Here is a 12,022-nt window from a genome sequence, read left to right on the forward strand (position 1 = left end):
TTAATAAATTAATTCAAATATTTATTATACAAATAAATAAATAAATAAATCTCTAATTTCTAATTTAATTTAAAACAGACGAAAATTTAAATTAATTACTTTCATTAGTTTTATATTTCATTATTATTATTTAGAATAGGAGGAGAATTTTTAAATTCAAATTTCTTTCTCGAGACAGACACGTAAAATTGTTTTTCCATAAACATCTGGCAGCCATCTTGAAAGAGCAACAATTTCTAGAAATAAAAAAAAAGGGGCAGAAGCGAAAAATTTAAAGGAAATGCGAGAGATGTAAAAATAGTGTTGTCAAGTAATCTTAACTGTTGAAGCAATTAAACTGGTGACAAGGATGACCTTTAACATGTGGTATTAATTTTCAAGATGTTTAGTTGTAGGTTTTTTCATTTATATATTTAGACCTATTTTTATTTTATTCCTGAAAACATTCCTGCATATTTTTTCCCTTAATAATGTATTTTTTTGGTTAGAATTACAATTTATTACATAATACTAAATGAATTAAAACAAATTAAAAGATTGCTTTAATCTAAAATACAAGAGAAGAAATTAATTTATATTTAAAAAGTTTGGAATGTTTTTAATTATATTAAATATTCAAAAAGTTTTCATATGAAAAAACAAGGGTTTTCTATACACGCCAACGTCGAACCATAAGTAACAAAGGGACATATCTCCGATAATAAAACAACACCCTCTTATATTAACAGTGTTAATGATAACAACACGTTGCTATTGTTATTTTATACCATAGTACCGACAATACCAACGTATTGGTATTGTTATTAGGAGGATATTGTTATATACCATAGGTGGATATACAATAACAATACCAATACGCTGGTATTTGTATTATATACCAGACTACCAACATCAACGTATTGTTGGTATTGTTATTGTATTTTATATTATGTTGTTATTGTATTACATACCATACTACAAACATTTGGAATAGAAACGAGTAGTATACACGAAAAGTACATCTTATTTTTATCCACTCAAAACCTGACAATAAGAAATTTTTCTTACTATTGTCTCTACCCCCAATACAGGTCGATATATATATATATAAAAGAGATAACACGCGAACCGAACATCAAAACCCGAAAAACAGAATCAATCAACGATAACAATGACCTATGAAATATGTAATATCATAAAAGATTCATTTAATAATATAGAATTTTACGGTATTATAAAGTACTTACCCCGCTACTTAAGCCGTTCTACGAGTATGAGTGGTATACAACGTCGCGAAACACAATGTCCACTATACCATTATGATTTCCTTAAATAGGTTGCTGATAGGTCGATCCTTTCCTCGATACGAAATAAGAATGTTTAAATGTTGAGGAAGGTTTTTTGTTACGTGCACAACACTAAACGATCGCTGCCATGACGGATTGAGGAAACGCAAGCTTACTCTATCGAGTCACTTCAACGACTGAACGGGAAACGTCGCGCGGTAGACCTTCTCTTCTATCCTCGATTCTGATTGGCTACAAGTGAACAATACTTGCGCCTCGCCGTCATGTCCGAAATTTCGATTTATTANACATAAAATATAAAATTAATTTTATATTTTATGTGCCCTTTCATGTTTTTATCCTATATTTTATAGTTTTTATTACTCTTAAAGGTTGTTGTGTTCGATACTAGATAGTGAAATCTTAAATTGTATTTTATGTCTGGTGTTTTTAAGATGGTAAGGAAAATTTGGAAAATAGAAAATTAAATTATGAAATCAGGTGAAGTGATAACACATGTATTAACATTTATAATGAAATATTTTTTCCATATAATGTGTTTTGATCCGATATTCTTAGCATACTCGTTGGCGAAATGAATGCTCATGAAAACAAATCGAAAACGTTGATTATGTTACAGATTTGCTATTGAAAAATGCATATTTTTGTATTGACAAACTGATTAAAAAAGAAAAAACTTCTCAAACTTATAACTTTCCTGAAAATCGGAAGTCAAGTAAGTTTCTATTGAAGTTGCTTAGAAAACTGGTATATGTAGTTGACGTTTTATATTTACATGAAGCAAATTATCGGAAGCGAAGATGCTTATTTGCAGGTATGAATAAAAATTTTATTTATATTGAAATATATTTCAGATTTGTTTACTTTTTCGCCACATCATTTTTTCTCAAATTATTTAACAGAAAAACAAATATTTCAATGGTTTTATCTAAATATATAAATTCTAATCTGGTATCCAATATGCAAAAATGGCATTTACGAATTTTTCATACATTTACTAACGGAATATTTTTATGGTAAACAATAAATGATTTTAATATTAAAACCTAACAGTTAAAAAAAAAGTAATTTCTATAAATGTATTAAAAATAAATACATAGTTAGCTTATAAAAATATTAGTATCGTTTATAAATTTCTTTTCTTAAAACGGAATTGTATGTTGCAGAAACAAGATTCAAATTGACTGACAACCATTGAATAACAATCGAATAGCTTCGATATTACTAACGATAACTTCTTTCAAACGATTGGCCATTTCAAATGATTTGAAGAAAGTCACTAAAGGTAATTTGTTTTAAATCATCTGTAATCAAGGAAAATGATGTCGACTGATGAATTATTTGCATGTGAGGAAAATATTCTTACAATGGGTATCCTTCATAGAAACAGATACTTGATTATTTAAAAGAAAATATTGATTAACGATTAGATTTCTTCCTTTAACATACTATTGTCAGCCTTATATAATAATAGAAGTAAAATTAGATTCTCTTCTTACACGAGGTTAAAACAAAGCTAAAATATCCATTAGTTAGGTGCATCCTACCGCTTTTTACTTCATTATGTGTCATGCAAAATGTCATTAATCGAGAAAAATTTCGTTAAATCAAGTGCAATGCAGTTAATTCGAAGCCAATCCGATTTTAGAGTAATTTAATTGAAAGAAACCGAATTTTTCGAACTTTGATTAAATTCTCCAAATTTCAATTCGCATTCTGTCAGTTTGGTTGTTTTCGAAAATGTTTTATATATGATATAAAAGTACACTAAATCAATTTTCACGAATTGAATGCCCTAATTTATAAGGCCAATTTTAATATATTAAGATTTACGTTGAGGTATTTATTTTATGTACATTCTACCGTTATTTCTGTGCATTTTTATTTTCATCGCATTTTCGAAACACTCGACCTGCATAAACAATCTGTCGTGTAGGTCAAATGTTTCAAGACGTTAGCGTGTTACTGGACATCAGTTGTGATATTTTATGTGTAAAGGCACACCCTCGCTTAGGTATAACTCTTAATGAATGATATAATGAATCGTTTACATTTGCTAACTTTTTTGATCGATGTTTCTCAAACTGCAAAAAAAAATATAATCAGAATAGTTAGTATTCAAATTTTTTGCGAATTTTTCGAAGTATTGTAGATCAGATTTCATTCTAAGAGCGTTGTTCGTATCTTCATCTCCATCTCTCAAAAATTGACAAGTACTTCAAGAAAAATATGAAAACTGATTGGTTTTTGTCAGTAGATAACCAATCAGTCATGAATTTTTTGTTGACGTGGCTTAAGAAGATGGAAAGCATGCATCAAGAATGAACTTCACGATTAGCTGTAACGTAAAACAACAAATTTAATACTTTCTTTTTAAAAAATGCATTGACTTAATAATGGTTATACACTCACTTTCATGCATTATACATGTTCAGTTGTAGAATAAGTGGTAACAGGATAAACATTCATTCTGTCCTTTTACTTTAGCATTTAATATTTTTTTATAGGAAAAGTAAAAAAAAATGTTACTGTATTTTTCATGCATATTTATTATAAAAATCTTTAACAAAATTTTTTCTATCCAAATGTAAAAGGAAAGTTTGAGTAAATAAGTGGTCAAAAGAAAATCTCCAGCTAAAGTTTCATTATCATAAGGAGGAGTCTACAAATAAAAATATTTCATCTATACTAGCGGGAAAAGAGTAACGACCAAGTCAATTCATTTCAGACGAGTTCATGATTATAATAAAAATTAATTCGCAGGAGACTAGAACCCCTGTATTTGAACCTGCTTTATGGATAACTGCAGGCTGCTGCCGTTGTTTTACCCTCACCCTACTTAAAACATCATGTTGTAAATCAAAGAGCAGGGAGGTAAGTTCCATTCTTCGCTGCCTCCGGCTCTATCCATCCATTATCCGAATATACTGATTGCTGCCGCCAAGTAAAGCTTTAGATTTTTATGCATTGCTTTCTTTTATCGAGAAAACTACATTCACTTTTCCATTTTTGGCCTCTGGCTATTTTCAACGATTTCCCCCCCCTCTCTCCAAGTTTGTATTTTTAATATCCATATTTTACACATTTTTCGTTTTAATGTAATTAATTAATTATGGAATATACTTTATAATCTTTTATAATGAATATTTATTATGAATTTTTAAAATTATTTATTGTTAGACTATATAATTTCACATTATAGGACTAACTATTTCATATTTATATTTCTAGAATAAAACAAAAGTGCATGCTGTGTGTTTCTTCAGAGGTAAGTTTATAAATGAGTGTATAAATAATCAATATTTATATCTCTCAATTAAAAAAATATATTATTAGATATATCTCGATGTTTGATCTTCATGTAGTAAGCTTTGTTTAACCATAATAACATTTCAATTATGCAGATTTTGAATGGCTGATTATATCTTTGTCTACTATCGTAATTTGCATCTTATGTTTCTGCGTGTGTATACTTGTACTTATATGTATGTATCTGTGAATAAGTGTTCTTTACACACACGAATTCACTAAATGGGCAAACTAAATTATACGAAATTTAGGAGCATTACATGTATAAAATTTAAAAAATTTCCTAACAGTTTGACTCTCTAATATTCTATATTTATTGGAGAAGAAAATTATGATGTGGAAATAAATGATTATACTAAATTTATTAACGATATTGTTATAATTTCTTAAAACACGAACGAAGAACGTTATTTTGCAAGTGATGCTGTAACTTTTTAAAGTAACTTCAAGTGTAACAAAATTCATTAAAAGTTGTCAAATTTGTTTTATTTTATTTTATTTACAAATATGTAAGTTTGCGAAAATTTTGCTTTATAACGTTATGCACGAAATTTTGCACTTAAATTTGTTGTTTATAAAACTTAAAGAATATTTTAGAAATTCCCATGTCGCAGATTATATTCAACACAGGTTGGCCAGAAATTTTTGGATACGACATTGTTAAATCGTATTCATTTATTCGAACTTTTCGAATACAATTTTTGACTTTTAAAAAATGAAATAATTGACAAGAAACTTGACTAAACGAGTTTCCAAAATTTTAAGAATTAAAACGAATCAATACAAACAGTAGAAACAATTTGAAGGAAGGAAATTCAGTTTCGGAAGAGGATTTAATTTATTTAAAGACGGACTAATCATTTAAATTCGAAGGAAAAAAAAATAGATAACGTCAACACAAGTAAACCAAAATTCGTGTTACAAATTGCTAACAGTTGTATTAATGCCAGGTTTTGTCCAGTAATTTCCCATGAATATTAATGAATTTAGACGTTTAGAACCTAAGATAATGGAATTCGCTTTAAATGTTTTTGAACCTATAAATATTCATAGTAATTAATTCCGACTGAAAATTTTCTTCACCAAATTGGATCATTTTGCTTATTCGTCAAGTAGAAGCGTTGTTGGAAATGGACTACTCCGCCCAAACTGGCTATTACGTCATGTTTATCCTCCCCTTCGTTACTTTCAGTCACAACAGCCATTGAGTCACGCTCAATAATCCGGTCGACGTCGTTGCTATAGCAACTGTGATTCGGTCAAAATATCCGGACATGCTTCCGTTATCCTTTGGTAAAGAAGCATTTGCGACTCGGAGTAGTTTTGATTTTGGAATGTTGCGATTCTACTATCGTCTTTTTTTCTCTCTCTCTGTCTCTCCCTTATTGTTGGAAAATCGATAGGTCCACGTCTACGTATTTTAGGAATTTTCATATTCTCAGAATTGTCCAAAATTTACAATGCTATCTATCTCCAAGGAGAGACGACTTTCTCTCCTGTTATTTGTATTAAAAAAAAACAAAAAAATAGGAGTGAACCATAAGTTTACTGTAAACAAATACGTCTCGAAAACGTTTTAATGGCCTTTGAAATCCTACTTTTCAAAATATAGGCTTATTTACTTTCTATAAAAACTCAAAAAATAAGCATATTCTTGGTAAACAAGATGCCATTATAACTTAGCTCTAAAAAAAATACAAAAATTTATCTCAAAAATCGTTTTAAGTGTGTAAATATAGAAAAATATTTAATCAATAAATTTGATTATTTGTACTAGCAACGTAAAGTATAAATGTCTAGAGAATTTAAGGATAAAATATATTAGTTTTTAGAGTAGATTTGCAAATTTTTCTAAAAGTTTTCATTGAATGAAAAATTGCTTCTTCTTTTTTCTTGTAGACTTTTCTGAGTTTCGGATATGCTTGAAATACGTTAAATTAGTTTATATTTATATTAAAGAAAATTAAGTTTATATATGAAAATTTTATATATTTCATTATTTTCTATGGGAATTAAGAAAGCGATTTGATTTTCTTTGCGCTGCGCAATGCGATGTATTGCTTCTCGCTATCGCAGGTGATTTATATTAAAAAAAAAAGATAAAATATGTACAGTGAAGTATACAAAAAATTCATATAAATTCCATTCAACTTGAGTAACTTAATGCTGTTTTTTAATCCTTACGCCATGAATTTCATATGAAAATTATAATAATATATTTATGACTTACGATTTATTGTTTATAAACAGTATTTATTACGTTATATTTATTACGATTTATAAACAGTATTTTTTATTTAATCGAGAAATCTTTCCTTCAAGAAATAGGAAATTTCTTTGTTCTCCATTTTGTAAATTAGTTCATAGCCTATCTTTCATTGCAAATAATTATAAATTAGGAGTTAATTATTGGTAGATTTAATTAGTCAGATAACACGAAATATTGACAGCAACGTTAAATTACACTTTCAGATAAAAATCGAACATAGATAAGTTAATAATTTTTATGTAAAATAAAACGAAACGGATATTGTAAATTTGAAAATTTGTACATGAAAATTTTGCAAAATTGTCAATTTTAATACTTATAAATGCAGCTCGAAAGTCTTTGAATAATCAAATAATTAAATAATAATGAACTGTGAAGATCTTTATCTTTCCTAACTGTCAAATTTATATTCTAAACGACATAATAAAATTTGGATATTTTGATAGTATCCGCTGTCGAGGCATCACTTAATGAGCCATCTATTGAATTTTCATTAATTCTCCGAATTGTTTCACGCATTTTCCCTCCCGCTATTTTAACAATGTCGTATTTTAGTATTCTTTATTAGAATTTTAATGTTATATAAAAGCAAAAATTATTGTTCTATTGCATAAAAGAATTCCTTCAAAATGATAAATTCATTTATTGAAAATATTTAAAGTAAATTTATCATTTTGAAAATTATGTAATTTATAATATAGATTCGTAATAAAGTATTTAAAGATGATTTTCAGTAAAAAAAAATTGAGAATAGAGATAAAAACGTGGGATTCCCTTATTTGTGATACGTCAGGACTTTTTCATTTTAATTCTTAAAACGAGTACTTTTTTAATTGTGTTATTTTACGCAAATATTTCACTGTATACATGTAATAATTACCACTAGATTGAAGTTAGAGATATGGAATAATAAGAGTGCCAGCTAGGGCCCTGGGGCTACAGTCTGTTCTTCTCTCCCTTTCGTCATTTCTGTTTGTATATGCATATTAAAATGTATACACAGATTGTAACTGAATATATTTTGAACCTTATTTGTAGTGTAGGGTTTTTTTTTATATGTGTATGCTAATGTAATTATAATTATTTGTGTATAACAGTATATATGTGTACGTGTCTCTGAGTATATGTACAATGTACCTGTGTCTGTTTAGCCCAAAGCATAGCATTATATTTATGTGGCTATCCAAATTATTTAGTAAGGTAGTACATAAACAAATGTCGTTAGGTCCATCTGTGATACAGCATATGTACTTATAAAGTTTTTCTTACATAGATATTACCCGGCTGTTATATATAAGAGGTAAAGTATGGCGATTGGTATAAAACTGACTCTTCCCCAAGATTTTTACATTTTTGGACTCAGGAGACCTCGAAATGTCGAGGAATGCAAAAACAAGATTTTGCATTTGGAGATTTTTTCCTGTACCTATGAATGTTATTGATAGTTTGTGTGGGGACAGGATATTGTTCGTCCACTTTGAAGCTTAATAACTCTTGTTCCTTTTGTCAGAAATTTCTGAAATTTTACAGGGAGGTTTGTGTATTAGGGAACATTGATGCTATTAAATTTTGGTGGTTAAAGTTCAAAGGGGTTAGGAGATATAAAGAGGTCATTTGTCATATCTCAGGTGGAGTCAGACTTAATAAAGGTTTTATTCATTATTAGCATTTACAACTTTTTTTTTAATAAAATTCATCCCTACCCTCAAAATTAAGGTTTTTTTCTATTTTATAATAATTAATAATAAAAAGTTTTTAAATAAGAATCTCATAACAGATGGCTCCATGCGCAATTTTAGCCTGGAAAGTTACGCAGTCGGTTGCTGATTTTATATCTATATGAGTATATTACGCGGATTGTAGATGGTCTTGTCAACGCCTGTGTGTGTTTATACATACAAAGATACGCGTAATTAAAAATACTTTAATTCAAAAAGACATTTTAGTATTTAAAAATGTCCGTCACATTCGTTCAGTTACGAGTATCGTTTTTCTTAATGATTCAAAGCCGAAAATAAAAATTATTGCAATTAAAAATTTGAAAAATTCTTTCACGTTCTTCGCGGTATGACGAGAGAAGAACGCAAAATATGCGAGTCAATAGCAATGTTCAGTAAAGAACTTAAAAAAACGTGAATGAAAACTCTATCTGTGTATTCTCGTGTCTCTCTTGACAATTAATATTGCTGTACTTAACTCTGATATGGCACGAAGAAGAAGAAGAGAACTCAAATTAGTTTGATTTATGATTAATATAAACTTAGATGTAGTTAAATATTAAAAGAAAATAATGGCATGGCTAAATTATCAAATACTTTTCTACGCCTGAACTAATTCAAAATTCCTGGAAGATAAGCATGAGATATAAGAATGCCTACTTTTCAAACCCTTTTTATAAAGAAAAATTAAGCGTTTCGATGATATGCGAAGTATTAAAGCATTATATACAAGCGATAAGAAAAGAATTAAGTAGAAGATAATTTTGTTATTCGCCACAATAAAAGCGAGAACAGCGGCTTAGTTAATATTTTACTCTTTTACTGTCGCTCAATAATCCTTGGATTTACGACTCTGAAGGGTCAAAAGAATATTTATTGTGTGGTGAATGCTGATTAGTTCTTTGTTTGTGTTCTTCTACTTTTTTCTTCGAGTCCTTTTATCCTTATTATTTCACACCAACTGGTTCAAAATTGCTTAATTTTTGTACAAAACGAAATATAATCCCACAGGATTAATCAATAAAGATATTTTAATCAAAAAGTTGCTTGCTTGATTAAGTTTCATCCTAAATGATGATAAAAATTTGTATTTCTTCTTCATCTTTGAAGAACTAATATTAAACTTCATTCTCTTGGATTTTTGTTGGAGTTAGTACAATTAAAAGCCTGCTTTGTACAGTTTCGTAGTAAAAATTAATTTGGTATTTCAGCTAGAATGGATTTAATCGTTACATAACATTTGTTTAAAGTCTCATAGATTTATTTTGTTGCGGTCATGTGATCGAGGCTTATTCTTTTGTCTTGCTTTTAGGAAGATAAAGTATCTGTGTCACATGATTATAATTTATTCTTTTTTGACAAACCATCTACAGTCACGAGATTAAACGAGAAAAAACTTATTTTCCAGATTTGTTTAAGTCACGTAACTTCACTTCAGGCTGATAAAAGCTAAGGTGAATGTAAATATTTCTTTAAAATTACCTTTCAGTGACTATTTTTCAAATGAAATGATCGTTAAAATAACTTAAAAGTGCATATTAAGAGTTTTATTTCTACCTAATTATGTATATGCTTATCGAAACTACAACAGAACTTTGGTAAATATTCAAATGTACATTATTTTAAATCCTTGTATCATATTCCAATGATGATAAGAGGAATATAAAGATGAATAGTTCAGTTTATTATACATTAAGCCTATATATAGGTAAAGGCGATAATGGGAGATTTGATCAGAAAGTATCCACGTTAAATAGTAAATCACTAGCTTGGAACTCATGAATTTCTGATGGAGTACACAGTGCATGACCTGAAGGTACAGAATTCCTAAGTGCTTGCTTTGATCTATCTGCCTTGCTAGACAAACAGGAGAAGCAGTCAACTTACTCCTAAATGCGATAAGTGCGGTCAATATTATACTTTAATGAACGAGCATAAGATTCATAAATGCAACTAAAAGAATATAAAAAAAAGTATGATGTAGTACATGTTTTTGGCTCCATAAGTTGCGACCAAACGTAGATAAGTACAAATTATTTTGTTTTTATCATATTTATAAGTTAACTTCTGTTTTAAATATGTTCCTAGAGATAGAGGCACTTTACAAGAATTTTTTCCTCCTTTTCAGGAATGCAATAATTCCGATTTTCTGCCCTTACATCTTTTCATCAGTCTAAGAAGCACGCCAGTTATACCAGGAATGGCAAGTCAAAGGTCGGGTCATATACATTTGGCATTATTAAAAGAGGTATGTGATTCCTGCCTCTTCCCTAATTATTTTGGTCATTCCACTCGAGAGTAAATGAAAAATAACTCTATTTTTTGCAAGAAAAAGAATCAAAGCTATTTTAGAAAATTACTTTTTTTTAATCTGTTAAAAACGTTACCATTCCATCAATTTGTTAAAGTTGTATTTTATCGGAAATATATTTACGTCACTACTAAAATTTAAATTTCAGTTTTCTTTATGTTGAACATTTTACTGAAATCTAGAAAAGAAAAAAAAGACTTAAAATTAGGTAAGATACAGAATTTTGACTTTAACAGACCGTCTCGTTCGGATACTCCAAGATAAAATTGGACAAAATTGATGTCTGTTGTATCCGAAAGTATTTCACTATCTACAAACTATTAATCATTTTTTTTCCTATATTTTTTCTTTGGTGATGGATGATAGACATTTCATGTTGAAATACAACATTTTGCTTCCGCAAACCACCATCTATAATCTGCCATATTCATTGTTTGATAGAATGCCTTTGACTTGCTCTAAAGGTTCAACTTTTTTAAGTTTATTAAGAATAAATTTAGAAAATTACTTTTCTATTATATTAATTCGTTAAGATATTATGAATAAATTAAGATTAGACATTTTTATTAATTTAAACTTTTTTTTTTATTGTAAAATCTCTGAAAATATCCTTAATTTAAGTAAGGGTATCAATTCGGATGCTTTGTTTTCTTACATCTTTTAAAATTATGATTAAGAAAAAATTATTTTCGAAATTTTCTAAAAGTATTTGCGTTTTGTAAACTTATTTTTAAGAAATGTGAATTTTATAAACGGAGAGAAGAAGAAATGTACAAATAAGAAGGGGAGGGAGAAGAATACAAAACGTAAGAGGAGCCGAAAGTCGAAAGTCTACGTCTACGTAATATGATTCCAATCGCATCAAGAGATGCAGCACGATAAAGAGCCGCTATCGAAGGATACGCAACACATTTTGACGTGAAAAGGCACACACAACTTTAGTTTTTCCGAAATTTCTTTTTTTTCCTACTACGATTTCATTTCGTCAATGCGGGCATGGCACCAGAACGGATCGACTTATCACGCATCTCACTGTAGCCTAAGTACATTTTAAGTGTTTCTACCCTAAACATCCAATTACGCCATCTTAATATATGCGTACCAGTTGAAAAAGAAAAGAAATTCCTGT

Source organism: Centruroides sculpturatus, unplaced genomic scaffold, assembly GCF_000671375.1.
Source record: "Centruroides sculpturatus isolate CEXI.00-Female unplaced genomic scaffold, Cexi_2.0 scaffold496, whole genome shotgun sequence".
Taxonomy (NCBI): domain Eukaryota; kingdom Metazoa; phylum Arthropoda; class Arachnida; order Scorpiones; family Buthidae; genus Centruroides; species Centruroides sculpturatus.